Here is a 21,534-nt window from a genome sequence, read left to right as displayed (position 1 = left end):
CTCTCTCTCTCTCTCTCTCAAAAATAAACACTTAAAAAACTGATGAATTAGCTCACTAACAAAATCTAATTGGACTAGGAAATTACTTTGAGGTGGTTAACAAGTCAATTTTATGCCCAAATATCACTAATGTCAAAACTACAGATTCCAAATCCATAATAAATCTCCTCTCATCAATTTTCACCTCCTTAAAATTTCCCATGGGGCCCTCCCTTGAGAGCTGGGATTGGCTGTAGAGGGTGCTTTTGCTTCAATGTGCAGAGAGAGTGTGCAATCCTTAAAGGGTTTCGGCACTCTGGTCCGCATCACACCTCACTTCAAATCCCAGAAGCAGAGGTACATATGGAAGGGCAAGATCGATAGACGCTAAACTGAAATTATTTGCAAGGACGAATTGCATAAACAAGGCCAACATGATTAAAAAGAACTTCACCCAAAGACTCAATGGATTCAGGAAGTGTACATGGATCTCCTGAAAATGGGGCCAGTCGCTCCCATAGCCCTGCTTCGCACACACCGAGGCCCTGAGGCACAGTGTGCTCCAGGGGGTCCCAGTCCTCACTGCCGAGGCCAAGGTCACACATCTGGATGCTGTATGGTTAGATGTGAACTTCCTAGCTCCACAGTGTCACAGAAAACAGCCCCGTCGACCCCAGTGGACTACCTCCAAACTCACTCAAATAAAAGCAAGCTTTGTTACCAGCTCTTACCATGGTTTAGACCAATCTGGGGAGAAGTGGAAGGATCCCTGGTCAGGAGGCAGCAAACGCCAAATCCTTCACCACCCGAGGCACAGAGCAGTGCGTGCTGAGAGAGGGCACGGAAAAGCCATTGCCCTGATCACCTGTGGGTCTGACTCACCTGTCTGAGGCCACATTGGGCACTAGTAAGGGACTGGCAATGGCACCGTCCCGGAACTTCAACTGTCCTTGGAGAGGACAGACTGCTTTCTCTTCCGTGGGGCTCTTACCGAGAGAAGTTGGGCACCTGTGCACATATCCCATGAACTACCCCCCTCTTGACCTTTCCAATCAGATCACTGAAAGCTTGTTTGAACTCCCCTTCAAACACTTGCAACTAAATTCAAATGTCTGGGTCACAAAAAAGGTATATCTCTTGTTTATAGCTTAAAGCTTACAGGCTGCAACTAGGTTAGAGGACAATCTGGTTGATGGAAGAAAAATGTCTCCTCCCAAAGTGGTGCTTTCTTACAGCGCCTAACTCCACGCAGGAATATTTTCCCGGGCATTCCTCACCGTACATCAATCCAGGATGAACTTAGCCTGTTGTGGCATGTCCACAACCTACGGCCACAACCCACATTCCCACTTAAGTCATTAATCAGATAAAAGTTACCACCCTGGATCCACAGAAACCCATCACGCTTCTGAAAAACAACCCTAAAGACGTGCCCTATGGCGATGTCAACGGAGGACTTTTCAGAAACAACTAAATGTGTTTGAATTAGGTCACTAGGGAATCATCTTTCCATAACTTTTCAGGCCACTTGAGTGTAGAGAAAACATTCTCCCCTGTAAATCTCACCTAAAGGAAACCCTGACAAAAGGCCACTTGCTTTTTCCCCCCTCTGCACTTCTGTCGTTTTCTTATGCTTTCTATGATTTCTCCCTCGGTTGTCTTTTACATAGTTTATAATATAGCGAGACATAGTTGAGGTTTTGCCGTTGGGGGGGGGGGGGCGGGTATTGCTTAAAAATGAAACGTATCAGCTAAAGAGTACCAAATGCTAGTTTCCTCCTTGTCTATTGCTACTTTGTTGTTGTTTTTTTTAAATTTTTTTTTCAACGTTTTTATTTATTTTTGGGACAGAGAGAGACAGAGCATGAACGGGGGAGGGGCAGAGAGAGAGGGAGACACAGAATCGGAAACAGGCTCCAGGCTCTGAGCCATCAGCCCAGAGCCCGACGCGGGGCTCGAACTCACGGACCGCGAGATCGTGACCTGGCTGAAGTCGGACGCTTAACCGACTGCGCCACCCAGGCACCCCTACTACTTTGTTTTTTTACCTGTGAAATTATTTAATACATTCTCCCCAAGTATTAAGATAGTATTCTACTAAATATAATATGGCACACTACAGATTAGAGTAACACACTGATGAGTAATACAGAAGACTGGGCCCTGTTAAAGGCTGCTTGGAACTTGTATGCTTCCAAATCCTACAAGAATGCAATAACACAGACAGTGGGGTATACTCGTCTGAAACCACCGGCACTCACATAATCACAGCCTAACTGTATAATTGTAATCGCATCCGGCCACATGAACTCTTAGGAAGCAAAAGTGGGAGACACAATAATAATAATAATAATAATAATAATAATAATAAAAAGGAAAAAAGAAAAAGAAGACGGAGAGGAGGAAGAGAAAAAGAGGAAGAATTGGAAGAATCAGGAGGATGAGGAAAAACACAGAGAATCTTGAGTTTGCCTTATCCAACCATGCCTTTGAACCCTAACAGAGAATGTGTGGGACTAGAAAAGGAGAATGCGAAGTGGTAGCTTATGAAACCAAGAAAGAGAGCTCTAGACTAATGGGATACTCAAAGGAGGCAATAAATCATTTCATATCACACTTTTTAGGTCTCTGTCTTCATCCTCAGGGGCTAAAGACAACGTGGGATAAATGATTGCAAGACGTAGAGCCTGGTTTGAGACCGCTTAGCCCAGGGATTATCGGCTCTGGTCTTCACCATCCTAGGTAGCCATCAGGAAGCAAGCTGAGCAGTCTCTGTAAAACTAACAGCAACATCAGGGACCTAGTGGATACGCAAGAGACAAGGAGTTCAAAACACTTCAGGTTTTAACACTGAAACCTGAAATTTGGTGACGTCAACTAACTTACCCAGTGTAAATTTCCTGGAAGCAGCACCGAGTAAAACTAGCCTGCCTCCTTAGGATGCTGCAAAAATATATAGGTAATAAATGGAAATGGTTGTAAAGATACGGTAACTTTAAAAAGCCAGTGTATCCAATAAAGAATTTAAAAAAACAACAACAGTACGAAACCTCAAGCTTACCCACTTGTCTCATCTTCGGATCTAAGGTTCAGATCTAGGGTGCTTTCAGAGATGCGTGTAAAGGAGATCCCTTCTCCAGAAACTAGAGCCGGTACGAGAGCCCGTGGCCAGAGGGCTCGGAGCCACCGGTGGCCACGCTGGCTGTGCCCGTGTAGAGTTAAGGAGGGCGCTGACAGGTACCGAAGCCTGTGCAGCCCCGGAATGGTGTCAGAGGGTGTACATACAGGTAAGCACCTCGTGTAGGCGTGCTCCCGGTGGGGACTGTCACATCAAACGGCCCAGGTCAAGAATTAGGAAACGCTGAGAATCTACTTTATGCCGGATTCGCGAGTGATTTTAGGAAATACTCCTCTTTCCCGACTTCCCTACATTTTCTCTCCTTTTTACGATAGCAGTCGTACCTTTGTTTCTGACTTTTAAACTTTTGCTAAAAGTTTACTGTTGCTGTAGCCAGGGCTAACAGTTCGTGAGTATTCCCATGTCAACGTCACTACGGTGCACTGTTCAGGTGGATTACCTTATTCAACCTCAAAGTCAACTGCCCTGGAATATAAACTCCGTGAGGGCGTGGACTTCTATTATTCTAGACTTTTCTGGATTCCCGTTGTCTGGGAAGGAGTAGGTAGTCAATAAATATTTGTTGAAGGGATGAATAAATGGAGGAGTAACTGAAACAACAACCTGTAAGATAGATAGGACTACCGTTCCTGTTTTGTGATGTGCAAGGTTAAATGGCCAATCAATGCCGAGATCAAGATGCAAAGCCAGGTGGTCTGTCCACACAGACAGTGCTCCTGACGTACACAGGTACTGCCTTTACAGAGGTCAGTGCGTTTTGTTTTGTCTTTATTCACTGCTTGCTTTAGGAACTGAATAGCCCTCAAGTGCCAGCTGATGGGTTTGAAAGATGAGATTCTCAAAGGTTGTTTGAACGCCACACCCAAATTCTTGAAGCCAGGGCTGGCCCCTGAGGACCAGAAATTACAACCTTCACCCAGAGTGAGCAGAGAAAAGAAGCCAGTAGGGCAAGTTGACTTAGAAACAATGCAAAGGAGTTGAGATACCAACTGCAGAGAGAGGCAAGTGGGGGAATCCGGAAGGGCCTCTAGCCTCGGAGGGACTCGAGGCTGCCCGGAACCCCTGGAGCATGGGACAAGCCGACCCCAGCCAGGACTGGGTGGAGGCCCAGGTGTGGTGGGAGGCGATGAGCACATCTTCATAATGACCTCGAAGACCAAGCATTCAAGTTTCCTCGTCTAAGCTGGCCAGTGTGTGACTTGTGGCTGGGTTAATCCAACTAAATGGGCCAGAAATAAAGCAGATGACAAGACAACACATGTATTTTTAGTTAACTTGTGTGGATTCTAGTGCAGTGTCCAATCAGGGCCACAAAAGCCAAGGTGCATGATGAAACGTAAGGAGGGAGGTAAGTCTCGGGCTTAACATCTGGTTCTAAAGCAGTGATAGGACTAGAGAAGCAAAAGGTATTTTCCATGCATTTCTCCTACTCTCTCCGCCTTCTTCCTTTGGGACTCCTCTTGTTCTCTCCTACATACCATTAAAATTTCCAAATGATACACGGTTAATGCCTTTTTGTCGTAGTCTGCATTCTTGTATTCATAGACATTGTCAGATTCGAGCAAGGCACAGACCACGGGTCCTGATTTTGCAATTTTTAGTTTAGACTTTCTCTACACAATTTTTGGCTCCAATTCTATGCCAGAAAAAAAAAAAGGAAAAAAGAAAAAAAAAAAAACCAGTTCAGGCAGTTAGAGCTGATGTGAGGCGCTTATTTTGCGTTTTGGCCTCACAACATCACACTGCAGCACAGACTGGGTGACCTTCAAGCCTTTATGTCACTGACTTTCAGCTCTCCTTAGGCCAGAGTCACAGATCATCCTTGTGTTGGAAATCGCCTTTTTGCAGAAGCAAAGGGGGTAACCTAAGCACTGTAAATAACGTGGCCTGACCACTCCAAAGGGATGTTCCATAGGCTGAAGTCTCTGTGCCGAATGACTTCCAACGGGAGGGCGTGTGTTTAGCTCCCTGCCATTTATGTAAATAGAATCAGGCGCCGCCAGCACCCGCAGTGCTGGGTGCCCCGACCGACCGTGGAGCACCTGTGCACGTGGGTCTGCCGGCCAGCATAGGTGAAGCCGAAGCTCAATGTAGAAATAAGACCACCTCGCTCTACTCCCGTCCGGTAGAAGCCACACACGGCGGACTTGCATTTCCGTCAAAGGCTTCGGTTTTCCATCATCTATTTTTTATAGCACGGCTACTAAACCAATTGCAGCAAATGGAGGGTATTATTTCTGGCTGGGGCGCATCATGAGGCTGCTTTGCCGTTCCTAGGAAGCAGGCTCACAGTGCTGGGTTTTATCGTTTACCATGGGAGACCCGGTGCGACAAAACGTAAGTGCTTTGAGATGCTTGACACTTTCACAATGTAAATAACGAATTCCCCCCCGTGCCTGACGGGGAAAGGGCCATGTGATCATAAGATGGGATAGGGGTAGAAATTTTATTTGGTGCCTTCTGTGGCAGGATGACAGAAGCAAAGCAAGTTGTCCCATCCCTCAGTATAGCGTTAATCTTTGAAGACAGTCTTGGTTTACTCTCAAGCAACTTTGTGACTTTTCAGAGTCGTATTCTCCTGTGTTCTTTCTGAAACGTTTGCATGTCCTTGTCTGTATGTGCTCTCCAAATATAATAGGCTTGTGTTTTTGGATTTTAAAAAGAATGGCAAAGGTTTAGAAACCAGAAAGTTTAGAGGAAACCATTTATAAAGGACCACAGCCCCCTCCCCCTGTCCCAAACACACACACCCCTTCACACACTAACAAACACATAGGGATTTTAAAAATTAACCAGCTAACTAGCAATAGCATCACATATCAACTCAGAATACTTTTCACTTACGGTCGATTGACTTAACAATGATTCCTTAAATATCGATAACCGATGACCATAGATTATGCTGCCCAATGTGAAGCTTTAAATTTGCACTGTATTTCACTAGGTGGTTAGTGGTTAATGAGAGCTAATGCTGTACAATTTATTTCTCTATAAATATTGATCACATTTTAGCTGTACAACTATTGCTTTTTCAAGCATGTTTTTGTTTTGTCCTCTTTTTTCCACTTTAAGGCGATTTAGTCACTTTTTGACTGTGAACGTAAAAACCATTTTTGGCTGGTAAAAAAGAAAACACCAAACGAGCCCATACGAATTGCTACTTTTCAGCGTCCCTATGTGTTTGTGCTTTACCTAACAGCAAAATCAATAGGACTCCAGAAATGGAAACAAGTCAGCTCTGGGTGGCATTATTCACTTTCTATTAAACTTGACAGGTAATTTGCAAGTTCACACTTTTTTAATGCTAGAGTTCTTGAAACCCTGACAGCTGAACCCTTCTAACCCCAGCTAAATATGCAACTAGAGAATAGAACCCAGAGGTTCCCTTGCGCCGGTATTGTTTCCAAGGTAATATTTTGGTCAAAGGCAGAAATTAATTCTTGTTTCATGCTTTCTAGCAAAAGGGCAGCGAGAAAAAAAGTAGAATCGCAAGTGTTATGAAACAAGACTGAACTTTCCATTAAGAGTCACGTAAAGAATTCAAAGACCAAATATTTAATCAAAATTAATTTAACAGAATCATATTAAGTAAAGATCCTTCCTTGGACCCACTGTGGAATTCTTCAGATGCCTTTTCTATATAAAGATGTGTTTAATCTGATAGAGCAAGTGGCATTTTTATACCCCAGAAAAATTATTTATTCTTAGAAGAGAAGAAATCCTGGACGCGGAGCCAGATATGGGAAAAAAGTATTTATGGGGTAACATTTTTTGGCACGAAGTAGAAAGAAGGCAGTTTTTTAGTGAAACACTTGGCAAAGCACAAAGCTTAAAAATATTCCTAAACTTGCCCTGTTGCAAAACCACACAGCATGTTTTGCTTTTTCTCTTAGGGAAGAAACAGAAACCCTGGGCTGGGTCCGGCCTTATGAATCCTATCACTTTACTTCTCCTGACAGGGATTAGTTCAATTCACTAAACTCCCGTTGGAATGCCCAGCCTGTCATCTCTTCTGCACAAAAATGAAACACACGGCATTCTAAGAAAGAACTTAAAGCAGCCAATTTCTCAGAAAATATTTGAATGGCCCTCAGAGGTTAACAGCCCAATCATTTACACGAAAATTGCTTCAGAAGCGGATAATGTGTTCTTTTGGGGTCAGCAAAGTATCTGTGTCTGCTAAAAGCTGCACAAAAACAAGGTGCCTTGACGAAATCAGAAATGTAGGCAGATGCTGGGGAAGACGACGTGGAAATCACAAAACTGTTTTATCACTATTCCTCCTTAATTCTCCAGCTTCTTTCTCTCAGTGTTTTTTGTCCGGCAGCGTGTTGCATTTTGTCAAGCAGTTTCGTTGAGGTTGTTAAGCGACCGGCAAACTCTTTCTTCTAAAGGAGTAAGCCATTGTGCTATTTTTGACTCCCGTTGGGAGTAAACAAAGTGTATTTCTATATGCGGAGTGGGAGGGAAAATGTTTGTTTATAGAGAGGAGACTTCATTGTACTATTAAAATTTCCCCCATTTTAAATCCCCAGAGCTTGGGGCGCCTGGGTGGCACAGTCGGTTGAGCGTCCGACTTCAGCCAGGTCACGATCTCGCGGTCCGTGAGTTCGAGCCCCGCGTCGGGCTCTGGGCTGATGGCTCGGAGCCTGGAGCCTGTTTCCGATTCTGTGTCTCCCTCTCTCTCTGCCCCTCCCCTGTTCATGCTCTGTCTCTCTCTGTCCCAAAAATAAATAAACGTTGAAAAAAAATTAAAAAAAAAAAAAAATCCCCAGAGCTCATCTGGAGGTCTCGGTCTTGGGACAGTAAACAGAACCTGATTTTGTGGAGACGTTGTTATATATATATGGAAAAGCCCTTTCATTGCTTACATCTGCCTTCCCTTCCATGTCAAATGCAAACCATCGTAAAGGTACCCTGCCTTCCACCAGATGCACCTAAGCTTCCCACCCGTGCTTCCGAAAGAGGACCTCAGAACTGTCAGGAGTCCCACAGACCACCTCCTTTTAGAAAAGAGATGCTTTAAGTTTGTTGTGATTTTTTGTTGATTTGTTTTTGGTGTTTCTGTTTTGTTTTCTTTTGAGGATAGAATTCTCCTCCTCTCTCCATCCCCGACTTCAGAAAAAAAAAAAAAAATCTCACGTCTTTTGCACTGTACTTGCCTTGTCAACACAGGTCTCTCTAAAAAGTGCAGCAATTCTAGGGAAGGCATAGCTTCTAAGGGAGCAAATTCTTGACACCGACGGAAGAGAAGACCCAGGCTCCTGATAATCCCTGTTGTCCGCACCCACCTCCCTCTCTCCTCCAGTCCTGGAGCAGGTATCAGCAGGCAGTCAGGGCTGGACGGCTGCTGCTCTTTGTACCAGACGCCTTTAAGCCCCAAACCTGCAACTTGAAAGCAATGGAAATATCCTAAGTATAAATGCCAAGCCAAAACAATCATTGGAAAACCAACCTCTCCTTCAGTCTTGCCCTGAAAAACAGTGAAAGAAGCAATACTTTTAAGGCACTTACATTATCACTGCAAAAGGAGGAATTGTTAGCAATCCCAATGCCGATGAATGTTGCCAATTCTTACCTTTGACCCTATTCTTTAGCAAAGAAGAACAGAAACTCAGATTAATAGATGTTGCGAAGAGCAACCCAGAACTCCGACATTTTTATTATGCCTTACTCGACCTGCTAACTTGGAGTAGACTTGTTAGTGATGGCGACGAGGGGAGAAAATATGCCACTAAGCATGCTATTGTTAGGAGAAATCGATCAGGCTTTCTTGTTGGGGAACCTTTCACTTTACCTCAATGGGAACAGTCAGCTCCGATTCCAAGTCATCGCTCAGAGTGAACTGCTGTATTGATGACCCTTTTCTCTCCCTCTGCAGCAGTTGTGGGGCAAGTAGGTGACAAATACGGATGAATGATTCTTGAGTGTAGTCTCGGAGTACCCTTGGGTCTCATGGGTTGTGTAAGATGACTCTGGGCTAAAGAAGACAACTGGAGAGCTGATGGGGGCTGACACTCAGCCCTTGTACCTACGACTATTCAGGCATGGGCTCCATTTGACAACGGTGTTTGTCTGAAGCCCCACTTTCAGACTGGCAAAGTACACAAACATTGAATGTCACCAGCTTCACCACTCTCTAAAGTCCAGCTGCCCCTCCTAGTTTTTCCTGAGTCCCAAGGTCTGCTCAGTAACCTCCAGTATACCAGTTCCTTCATGAGCAGACGGACTTCTTTTACTCTAAGAGTCCCAGGGCACTCACGGACAGGAAAGATTTTCGTAGGAGAGCAAAAATTCTCTCTCCTCTACCCTTCTGAGTTCTTAGCTGAGATCCATGTAGTAAAAGACAGATGAATAAGAGAAAACCAAAGAGAAGTACAGTAACACGCATACCTCATGGATGCATGGGAACTACTGAGAGAAAAATGAGTAACTCCTTGAGGTGGCTTAGAATTCACGCTTAAATTCTATCTTCATAGTGAAAGGGGAGTGAGGATGCAAGCTTCTTAGGGAAGAGTAAGTGACTTTTAGGAAAGATGAATAGGACCTTGGAAGAAGATATTGCAGGTGTGGTAGTGTGTGACAAATTTATCTGGGTGTGGTGTCAGCTTCTAATCTCCTCTTCTGTGACAAGAATCAGTCCTCCCTGGTTGATGACACTCCAGGAGGGGATTTATGACAACTGAGTTCCTTTAGGGGGATCTGACTTTAGGCATACAAAGGGAGTTCAGAGAAAGCCTCTCCCTGTATTTGCTTTTCTCAGTGCCTAAAGCCCCAGATAACAAATAGACTGTATATTTGGGGCGGCATGTCCTAAACTCCTACACTCATATTTTGAGGTGGCACATTCCATTGCCTTTCACTTTAAATGAGACTATCCATTTGCTCTTTGTTTTAATCCAATGATTGCATACTTTCAACTTTTGTTTTTTAGTGTAATACAACCTCAAACTTGCACTATCACACCTGCATGAAGGTTGGTGTTTTGTTTTTTTTTTTAGAATGACACAACTATAAAGTTTACTGAGATTGCTTTTTCACTGACCTAGTATCCAAGCACCCAAGAAGCCATGATAAGGCAAATTATTTGGGACTATTACAGTGGGTCGCTTTTAATGCAGAGTATGTCTGAGGACAAATTCTGGGGTTAGGCTGCCTGTGTGGGAGACTGGGTCCCACCACTTACACCAGGGAATCTGGCAGCTGTCAAGCACTACCCTGTGTGTTATTGGGAAGATTCCCTGAGTTCCTAGAATCGAGCTTGACACACAGTCAAACATGGTAAATGTTGGCTGCCAAAAATACCGTAATTGTGTTGCCAGGAACTCAGAAACCTGAGGATTGCGTTAAAAATTAAATTCTACATATTTTCCAGGATTTTTGTTAATTGCAACTGTTAAATAAGATAAACTTGACCAAGGCACATGCACAGAATTTTAGTTATCTGTACATAAATCATTTATTTTGATCCATCATAGATGAAGGGGGAAAAAGTACACGCACACACACACACTCAAAGACTTTAATGATAGTCTAGAAATGGAGATTTAACTAAATTTTAATATAAAGGCAGATGCATTTCTAGTGAGGTTTTTGTCAGATATTATTTATAAGCAGGTAGTTTAAAGAGAATGCAGACTTGGAGAGATTTGGGGGTGGGGAGAGTTCTGTGTGTGTGTGTGTGTGTGTGTGGTTCACCTTTTCTTCCTTGTCGTCAGAATAGTTCCATTTAGGAAACAAGCTCTCTTTCCAAACTTGCAGATATCTGCACATACTATTCTGCCCAGAAGGGAAAAAAAAAATAGCTTACTATGATTCATTTGAAGCAAATCTCCTAGGATGTCAAAATGGATTATTTATTACTATTACAGGATTGATTTATCTACGGAAACATGTATTCCTTCTCACCATGAAATCAGGACTCTCCCTTGAAATCGGTCGATTAGGCAACTACTTCTTAAAGGGATACGAAGACCCCTGACGTGCTCCCACTAGCCTCCAAGTAGCTCCCCACATCCCATTACCCTCACTTCCTACCTGGTCTTAAATTCCTGTCTATAGCGTCTACTTTGTGTTTAGAAAATGCCAATGACTCCCTTAAAATATCTTATAATTTATCTGAGAGAGGAGAATGCATTCAACTTCTGTTAGCATATTTTAGAGGCTTAAATGGTCTGATAAGCTACCACACCGCTTTAAGCTGCAGAGAGAAGTCTCTGAGAGGGGATGTTCAATTAGTGACTGGGCAACAGGAACTTGAACTGCAGAGGAAGAAAGGACTGAATATCAAGGAAAGATTCTTTGAAGAGGGGGACATAACGGAGTCTCCTTATATAATGAATTTTTCTTTGGGTAGAAGGAAAGATAGCAGAGCACGACGTGGGGGAGGGGGTGGGAACACTCTGGGAGAGCTGACTTTATCTGGCAGGAAATGGATTTGCCTCCCTCATATCCTCTATGTCTCCCTGCTCTCCCATCCTGCTCCACGCAGATCTGGAAAGGACTAGGAAAGCGAAGAAGAGATGGGGGTAGCAGATATGACAGACATTAACACTATGGCCTCTGCTATATGGCACGCTTCTATTCTATTAACGTGCTGGTCAGTGGGAATGAAGCTTTGCTGGAGAAAGTTTGTTTTAAATAAAGAAGCAAGGAAAGTAGAAATCAATCAGCAAAACAAATCAGAGCTGCCAAAGTCACACTGCCCACTTTTCCCTCCCACCAGACCAACAGCCCTGGGTAAAATAGCCCTGCTTTACCCTTTTCCATCTAATTTTGGTGACTAATTATGATATGTAGCACACTAAAAATAATTGCAAGTATTTGCACAATTTCCTTTTCACGTTTTTTTCCTCTGAGAAGTAGGTATCAAACCTTGTGAAGAGAAGAAGTATATGATGATAAAGTTAAGTTTTCCTCAGTACGATGTCACTGCTATTTTGGTTGCTATGCGATTGGGGGCCCGATCCCACCCACCTATTTATTGTAACATTTCTCTTCTAGAGCCAGAATAGAACAGACTCATATACCATTCTGATCTGGGTGCATTTCTTCAGAAGGTATGCTGTGTTCGTGGGGAATCGTGGCTGCCTGGGCTTGGGGCTGAAGAGGCAGGAGGAAACGTATGCATGCATTTCAACAAAAAGATTTCCTAGCCAAGTGAACAAAATCAAATGACGGGCACCAAAGAACAGGATGACACTCAGACCCCTCCTTCACACTCATGCCTGTTGTTTTCCCACTAGAATTTCTGTCTTGAGATTGTGCATGGATATCCTTCATTTAAACGGATTGACTTAGAGGAAGCCAGTGTGGAAAGCAAGGAAGGTGCAACGGTTATCGAGACAATACTCTCGCGGAGGGATTGTTTTGCAATTCTTTACTGGTGGGGGGTCTTAGGAACATTGTGAGGACACTGAGTCTCCCCCCCCCCCGCCCCACTTTGTCCTAATAATCCTTCCTTGGGCTGCTTTTCAGTTACAGCCATCCCATGTAGTCCCTAACCCTAACCCTAACCCTAACCCTCTTGTTAACGCTTCACACAGGCACACGGACTGCGCTTATCACCACGTACACACCCAGAGCCACTCCATGCCTCTCGTGCTGAATTTTCCCTGGCTCTCCACTCCACTCCCCTCCTGTGGTGAGTAGGACAGCAAGGCCTCACTTCTGGATGTCGCTGCCTGCTGCTCTGAGCTAGCCGGATGGCTTCAGCAGCTGCCCACCCCCCCCCCCCCCCAAGCTACTTGGCTCTCTCTTTTTCTGAAATCACCCTGGCCAAATAGCACCTAGATTCTACTCTACCATATGCTACTCATCCAACCCATCATGGAGGAATCTATCCAAATCTATCCCCCCCCAAAAGGCAAATTTATTTAGTTCCCTTACCCTTTCAAGACACATTGTTTCAGTCTTTGCATTGCAAAACTGGGGAAGCCTGGAAGATGTCTTTTAGGCACTGTATTTGTTTTCTAGGGCTGCCATAACTAAGTACAAAAAATTGGGTGGGATACAACAAAAGAAAATATTGTCTCACAGCTCTTGAGGCTACAAGTCTGAAATCAAGATGTCAGCAGGGCCATGCCCCTATGAAAGACTCTAGGGAAGAACCCCTTCCTTGCCTTTCCCTAGCTTCTGGTGGATGCCAGAAATCCTTTCATTCCTTGGCCTAGGCCGGCATCCAATCCCTGCTTCCACTGTCAAGTTGTACCCTTTGTTCTTCTTGTGTGTCTTTCTCTCTTCAGAAGGACACCAGTCATTGGATTTAGGGTCCACTCTAATCCAGTATGACCTCAGCTTACCTTGATGACATCTGCAAAAACCCTGTTTTCTAGATAAGGTCATTTTTACAGGTGCAGAGGGTTAAGACTTCACGATATCTTTTGGGGGACACAATTCATGCCACAATAACTACTAGTGGACATTGGGTCATCCTCAAGCAAGAAGCAGCTCAAAGAATGTATCACCTGCTCAAAGCACACCTGTCAGCCCCCTGACACAGCACCCACCCCCTCCCACATCCATGGAACCGACCCACTCTGCAGGGGCCTAGGGGGTCCATGGTCTAATGTCTCGTGGGCAGGACTGACCCACCTGGTCTGGGCTATTTCTCACTGAGGCCAGAGTATAGAGGACTAATCACCCCTCACTATCAGCTCAGCACTTAGTTCTCCCTGAGAAATAACTACTGAAGGAGAGCTACTCCCTGGAAAAGAGCTACATGAACTTTAAACCCACAACTTACTTTTTCCCAAGTAGTATGATCATCCTTATAATAGATCACTCTTTGTTGACAACCTTTCTGTCACTCTTTGATGCCCTTCCTATCCACACACAAATAATTGAGATTATCTTTCAAGAGGATGAGTTTTTCTAAAACTTGATGGGTCCCTTCATTGTTGTGATTTTTGGAGAGCTACAGAATGTCTTGGGGTTACATATTCCCACATAAGTAGCTCAGAAGATCCCCAGTCTCCACCATGCTTTCCATTTCCTATTGATGCAGTACTTTTATTTTTTTTTTCAACGTTTTTTTTTTTTAATTTATTTTTGGGACAGAGAGAGACAGAGCATGAACGGGGGAGGGGCAGAGAGAGAGGGAGACACAGAATCAGAAACAGGCTCCAGGCTCCGAGCCATCAGCCCAGAGCCTGATGTGGGGCTCGAACTCACAGACCGCGAGATCGTGACCTGGCTGAAGTCGGACGCTTAACCGACTGCGCCACCCAGGCGCCCCGATGCATTACTTTTAAAAGGAAAGTTTTGACTTCCTCGACTCTAAATCAGGTTTTAAATGCACATACTTTTCAGGAAAAGGGACCGGATATCAGGGCATAAATACCAGATTGTAGAGTGTGTTATTCACAATCTATAATATAATCCGTGTGATAGTTTTAGTTCTCCATTTGCATGCTGGCTTGACTGTATATCTAGAAACAGACAGCGACAGAGGCAGAAGGAGAAACAGAGAGAGAAAGTCTACTTTCTAAAAGTCAGTGCTTGGTCCCTGCGTCAGACTGTGTAAGAACAAAAGAGAGTCCTACTGAAAAAAATAAATACCACCAGGCTTAGTTAGGTATGACAGTGCAAAGACATTTTATAAATATTTTGATAAGTAGATGCAAGAGAAAGTGACTTGTGCGGTGGTTATTTTGCATTACGCTACGTTCAAAGCCAATTGGAATTCTTCATTCGCATTAACCATCTGAGCTGTTTGCCATTCGGAGAACTGTTCTATTCTAAGTTCCAGCTCCTCCCCTACTAGGTGGGCAGCAGTGGAGCTTCTGTACTTGAATCTGTCCTGAGGAGTCTGTGCGCTGAAGTAAGCTACGCGCATAACAGATGAAGCAAGGGATTTAAATTTACCACTGGGACTGAAGTGTGTGTGTGTGTGTGTGTGTTTTAAGTCATTAAAAGAGTATGGCTACTCGACCATGAGAAAAAGATGCAAACTAATGAGTGGCATGAGTCATGTCTTCCCGCTTAGAAAAAAAAAAGAAAAAAAAGCAAAAAACCCCACGTAACTGTTTAGCGGTTTCCATAGGAAAAATACTCGATAAGCAGAGAGCAGCGACTTTTAAAAGTCATTATCAGTATACCATTTTGTCAGTCGCAATGGGATTTGGATAGAACACTGCTGGGCGGCTAGGTTGGACTAAAGCCCCCTCCAGGATTTACAGGGGCCGACCTCGTTTACCTGTTCCAGCAGGAAGGTCAAGGGCCTGGGTGCCCAGCTGCAAAGGGGGAACCGCATTTAAAGCCTGGGGCTCCTCCAGTCCCTGAGTCCTGGGGCAGGGCCCTGAGCCGAGCTCTCTGCACATTCTAGCTCCGAGGCTGCCCGGTGTAAACAGACTTCTGCACACCTGGCCCCCTCCCAAAGGCCTGAGGCAGCTCACACGAGAAATCTCTGACTGTCCTTTCTCCCGGGAACTGAAAAGAAACTTGCTCAAGGACTTCTGGTCAGAAATGCAGCGTCATCAGTGTTCTATTAGGATTCATTGAATGTATATTGTTGCCTTTATTTTTGAAGATTCCTAAGTGCTGAGACATGACTTAGTAGAGTCTCTCAGGGGTCCTGACAGGGTCCCTGTGAACGGGAGAATGCAGGTTTCACAAAAGAGAAAAGGGTGATTTTACGAAAATCTTATCAAACATTTGGAGATATTTCTTTCTTGTTTTTTTAAAGAAAAATTCATAGTGACATTTTAATTTTTTTTTATTTTTTTAATGTTTATTTTGACAGAGAGAGAAAAAGCAGGGTGGGAGAGGGGCAGAGAGAGAGAGAGAGGGAGAGAGAGAATCCCAAGCAGGCTCCATGCTTTCTACGTGGAGCATGATGCGGGCTCCGTCACAAGAACAGTGAGATCATGACCCGAGCTGAAATCAAGAGTCAGGCACTTAACCAACTGAGCCACCCAGGCACGCCCACAGTGACCTTTTTAAAAACCCAAATTAGAATTACACTGCTTGTGTTGATTTGCATCTTATACTTTTAGAATATCTTTCTGTATCATTAAGTATTCCTTGAAAATGTAAATATATTAGCTACAAATATGTAAATTACAACACACCCCACGATAAAATACTAAATTTTTACACCTCTTAATGTTAAAGAATTTAGAAATGCTTCTACATCAAATGTTGTATTTTTCTCATCCCTTGAAAAAAAATTACATAAGTTATGCTGAACATAAAATGTTATGGGCTTCTTTTTCCTGCCAAGTAGATCATGATAATTCTAAAATTGGGCAGAAGCATCTGAATGTGAGTCATTAGGCTGAGAAGAAAAAGAGAAAAAAGTAATAAAGTGCCTTCCCACAAACCTGAAGATCTGCACTATTGCTCGTATTTCACGGGCTGGAAACTAGGGATCTCAGCAAATGTTAAGTTGGATGATCTTCTAGAGTCAACTAACCCTGAGTATTCATGATTCAGAACCTTCAGAACTGCTGTGTCAAGCGGCTGGATGGGAGGGGTGTTATCCCCAAATCAGTTTACCATAAAGATGAGGCAGACAGAAGGCACACACCATCTAGTTCTGTTCTTGACTTATTCCGAGAACGGAAATACAGAAGAAAATCCTGTCTATAGGCTCTTAGAGAGGAGTCCTCTAAAAGCATTTGGTCAGCTGAGCCAGAGAGAGATGGGTAGAAAGTCGATGAAAAATCTAGATTCTCTTTGTTTTTCAAGTATACAGACTTGAAAGTTTTTAGCAGCTTTACCCTGGATAAGACTTTTCCTTGTTTAATACCAGTAGAACTTATACTGTATAACACGTAAGGAAATTAAGGAGAATGGAAAATAAAGAAGCAGCCTCTGTGAATCGGAGATATGGCCTTCTGATACAAAGATAAACAATTATCTGTCATAGAATTCTTATCATATGTTATTCCCTGCTCTGAACACTTTACGTGTATTAAATTCTCACACAACCAGTGGTAAATATCATCCTATTCTACAGCTGAGGAAGGAAAGACTGGAGGGCTGACTTCACTCATTCATTCTTTCATTACTCCCTCATGTATTTGGCTCCTAAAGGGTGACCAGCACAGTTTGACTGAGGGAGATACTGTTAGGAATGGGCCATCATCGGGGCGCCTGGGTGGCTCAGTCGGTTGAGCGTCCGACTTCGGCTCAGGTCATGATCTCACAGCTTGTGAGTTCGAGCCCCGCGTCAGACTCTGTGCCGACAGCTCAGAGCCTTGAGCCTGCTTCTGCTTCTGTGTGTGTCTCTCTCTCTGCCCCTAACCCACTCACATTCTGTCTCTCTCTCAAAAATAAACATTAAAAAAAAAATTAAAAAATAAAAAATGAAAAAGGAATGGGCCATCATCTCTGCCTCCTCCCAGAGCAAATGGGACTCACAGCTGGGATTTCCACTGTCTGCTTGTCTTCAAAGCCCTGAAAACCAACACTAAAAGTGCGATTTAATGACAAACCTGTGACATCTCCCAGGAGACCAGTAAATAACACTGCATCTTAATTTATTTTCTTCCTGATTTGAAAAGCACCACGGTTAACTTTAGAATTAGGAATTAAAATAATTAGTGCCATTGTCCATGATTTTGTGACGGCTAGGTGGATGCAGGAGGCAGCTGGTTAACCAGATTTAGAAATAAGGCCCCGTGGTTTCGCTAGTCAAAAATAGTCTTGTTGACCTCCACATATGAGATAAGAATGCTCAAAAGGCAGTAGTGAAGGAAGTATTCACCAGCATTTACCTAGAACACAAGATTCACCACTGGTTTCAAAGTTAGATAGAATGGCAAAAACAGAACCTTAGCAAAATATTTTCAAGTGATCCCCAACCACAAATGCAGATTTTTGGCAAGCCAAGGGTCCTTATCAACCCCACAGCCAGGTGAAAACATTTGTCTGACGAGCCTAAAAGCATGGATTCATGACCACACTCTTTCCACCACACCACGAACGAGCCTTTTTGAGGTAATACAGTCATTGGCATTACGTTGGATCTCTGGTCGCCACATGGTGGAGAGAATCTTAATTGAGTCCTATTCTTGGGCTGGTTGGATAGGCCCACAGACCTAGGAAACAAGCACGTTGTTTTTGGAATAAAAAATCTTTTGAACATTCTAATAATGTTCACAAAAGTTATCCTCCATAGGTTTATGAAAACTCAAATTATATATAAGAAATTGACCATGTATACCTCAAGCCTTTTTTGTTTTGTTTTGTTTTTTAATATCAGACCCCTGGTCGAGGATTATGCCACCAGGATCGGTTTTACCTTAAAAGCCAATCATATTCCCATAAGAGTCACTCATCAAAAAAGCATGAAACCTGCCTGGAGCAGATTCAGGGACAAACATTAACCAGTAATTCAAAACAGTGATGGAGGTGGTTTTATTTGGATTTAGTTATTTCTCTTGGACAAGCTATTCTTACTGCATCTTAAAATGTGTATCTTAAAGCCTGGCTTTATCAAAATAAAATAAGCCTAACCACGGGACATTATTTGGAAATCAAATTTTATTAATTGCATAATGGTTTAATAACCTAGCTAAATAAGGCTTATTTCCTCATCAACACATTTTAAAAGAAGCTGATTGAAGAGAATCCCTCAGGCATTTCTTTCTTTTTTTTTTTTTAATTTTTTTTAATGTTTATTTTATTTTTGAGACAGAGAGAGACAGAGCATGAATGGGGGAGGGGCAGAGAGAGAGGGAGACACAGAGTCAGAAGCAGGCTCCAGGCTCTGAGCCATCAGCCCAGAGCCCGACGCGGGGCTCGAACTCACGAACCGTGAGATCATGACCTGAGCTGAAGTCGGACGCTCAACCGACTGAGCCACCCAGGCGCCCCTGGCATTTCTTTCTTAATGCAGGTATGATCTGATAAAAGCCTTAATTTGGTAATCTGATAACAAAATTATTAAGTTTTCACTAATTTCAAAGAATCAAAAGTATTCAAATTCATAAAATTGACTCATCAAAAATGTCCTTACAATAGAGCATAATAAAGAGCCAACTACTGAACTTACTAACACCTTCCTAACTTCTTGTATGTGAGTACCATTACTTTGAGAGTAAGTCATCAGCACAATATGTTGACCCTGGGACCTATTTGAGTTAGCTGCAATTATGACCGTAGAAGTAACAGGATCACGGGGCACCTGGTTAAGCATGCAACTCCCTGGTTTTTGCTCAGATCATGATCTTCCAGCCCATGAGATCTAGCCCGGAGTGAGGCTTTGAACTGGTAGAGCAGAGCCTGCGTGGGATTCTCTCCTCTCCTCTCCTCTCCTCTCCTCTCTCTCTCTCTCTCTCTCTCTCTCTCTCTCTCTCTCTCTCTCTCTCTCTCTCTCTCTCCCCCTCTCCCCTAATTCGCTCACGTGCTCTCTCTCAAAATAAATAAATAACATTAAAAAAAAAAGAAGTAATAGGATCATTCATGCAAACTGTGGACATTCCTTAATAATCTGTCCACTTTCCAGAGGAGAAGAGAATTCGCTTTGATGAAGCTATTTCTATCACATCAGTGTTGATAGAAATGAGTGACTCATTTAGTAACCATGGAGATAATGCCAAGGATTGTAAGAGAGGAACATGTGTGCGTACTTCCAGATGCTGCTGCTTTTGTGAAAGCATCTGTTCAGGGATCTAAATCTGCCATGAGCATATTTAATGTCTCTAAAACGAAACTCATTTGGTTTTGCTTTCCCTTCACACTTTTGTTGATTCTCTGTAGTAGCTTCAAGTAAATATAATACAAGGCAACCCAATACTTCACTCACAGGACCCTGTGTTCTTTCCAGAAATGTGTCTCATATTTAAAGATGGGTGTCCAAATGTGCTAAAAACAGACCCTCCTCCCAGACACATTTCTAATACTTCTATTTGTGAAATCTCTGGTCAATGTCCAGGCTCCCATACTGTATTTATCCTTATCTTTATATTTATATGTATGTCTTTCTATTTTTTGCATCTTTTTCAATAAGTTTCTAATGTATCAATCATATATACTTGTAGGACAAACAGTACAAGAAAATAAGCATCCAATCTCCCTATTGACTCAAGCTAAGTCTAGTCTGTGTGTGTGTGGGGGGGGGGGCGGTGTATCAACCTCCTTCTATCTCTTTAAATGTGGTTTCTAAAACTATCAATTATTCAGCTTACACAGCTCCTAACAAGTAAGCTTTGCTAGACTGAGTATTTAGGGGGACAGGTCTTTACAGAAATGACCATGAAAACTTTGGGTATTTTTCTATTTAAAATCAAATTCTGGGGCACCTGGGTGGCTCAGTCGGTTAAATATCCAACTTCAGCTTAGGTCATGATCTCGCAGTCTGTGAGTTCGAGCCCCACATCGGGCTCTGTGCTGGCAGCTCAGAGCCTAGAGCCTGCTTCGGATTCTGTGCCTCCCTCTCTCTCTGCCCCTCCCCTGCTCGTGCTCTTGCTCTCAAAAATGAATAAACGTTAAAAAAAAAAATTAAAATCAAATTCTACTAGTAGGTTGCTTTAATAATTCAGCACGTATTTCCTGAAAGCCTACTATTTATGATTCACAATGAAGAATACAAGAGTGAATGAAGTATGGTACCTATCCTCAAAAAACAAAAAATAAATAAGACAAGATGAAGTGGCTCAAAGACGTACATTCGCTTAAATGAGAGAGCAAGCCATTTATGTTGTTTACATAGGAGCTACTTCGAGATGAGCCTCTAAGAAATGGATATGATTTTAAGAGTAATTAAGAGTAATCCCAATGGAGGAAACACATCACAAAAACACGTGACTCAAAACCATATCTGCCGTGCCACCCCAGTCACGTGCTCTTGGGAGACAGGGACTTGTCTTGATCATTTTGGCACCTCTAAGACCCAAAACGATGTCAGGCACACGGCAGGCCCCCAGTTAAAATGTGCTCATAAAACTCAAAGGAAGGCTGAAACATAAAATGCACGTCACAAGAAGCCGCCAAAAGTCCAATTTTACTGAAGAACAGACTATAAGAAAGGAAATAGAGTATAACGTCCTGAAAATTAGGCTGGGAACATATTGTGCCGGGCTTGACTTGGAATTTATTAATAGATCATGTGAAGTCACTGTTCCTTTTCAAAAGATTGACCTTGTAACAACAGCACCATCCAATGGAGAGACTGGGGGGAGGGGGTGTTGCAGGGGAGAGAGAGAGAGAGAGAGAGAGTGAGAGAGAGGGAGGGAGGGGGGTGCTGGGGAGAGAACTAGAGACAGAAAAACGAATGAAAAGATTAATATAATAACTTATTTGAGAAAATGAAATTGAAAGAAATGATGAGCCTGAAATTAAGAGTAGTGGATATAAGTACTATATGAACCATAGCAAAGATCATAATACAAACAAGAGCGGTTATTTCCTGATTAATGAGATCCCAGCACAGAGTCAGAATTTTGATGGATTACCTCTTGGGATTCTCA

General features: G+C 43.1%; 1 protein-coding gene and 1 long non-coding RNA gene across 51 annotated transcripts in view; one reads left to right on the top strand and one right to left on the bottom strand.

Moving 5' to 3' along the window:
• Positions 1-21,534, top strand: part of SORBS2 (sorbin and SH3 domain containing 2) — a 226,131-nt gene that overhangs the window by 66,513 nt on the left and 138,084 nt on the right. For 2 of the 50 annotated variants that reach the window (XM_045056802.1, XM_045056801.1), the window contains exon 3: positions 12,122-12,177. The exons of the other annotated variants lie outside the window; for them this stretch is intronic. The gene's annotated coding sequence lies outside the window, so the exon portion shown is untranslated. The remainder of the gene's footprint in view (positions 1-12,121; positions 12,178-21,534) is intronic. 50 annotated transcript variants of the gene reach the window in all.
• The window catches only part of LOC111560096, a 268,612-nt gene that overhangs the window by 132,541 nt on the left and 114,537 nt on the right, over positions 1-21,534 (bottom strand). The window lies entirely within an intron of this gene.

This window comes from Felis catus, chromosome B1, assembly GCF_018350175.1.
Source record: "Felis catus isolate Fca126 chromosome B1, F.catus_Fca126_mat1.0, whole genome shotgun sequence".
NCBI classification, from domain to species: Eukaryota; Metazoa; Chordata; class Mammalia; order Carnivora; family Felidae; genus Felis; species Felis catus.
Note: the sequence above shows the minus strand (reverse complement) of the source record. Positions and strands in the feature narration are given on the sequence as shown.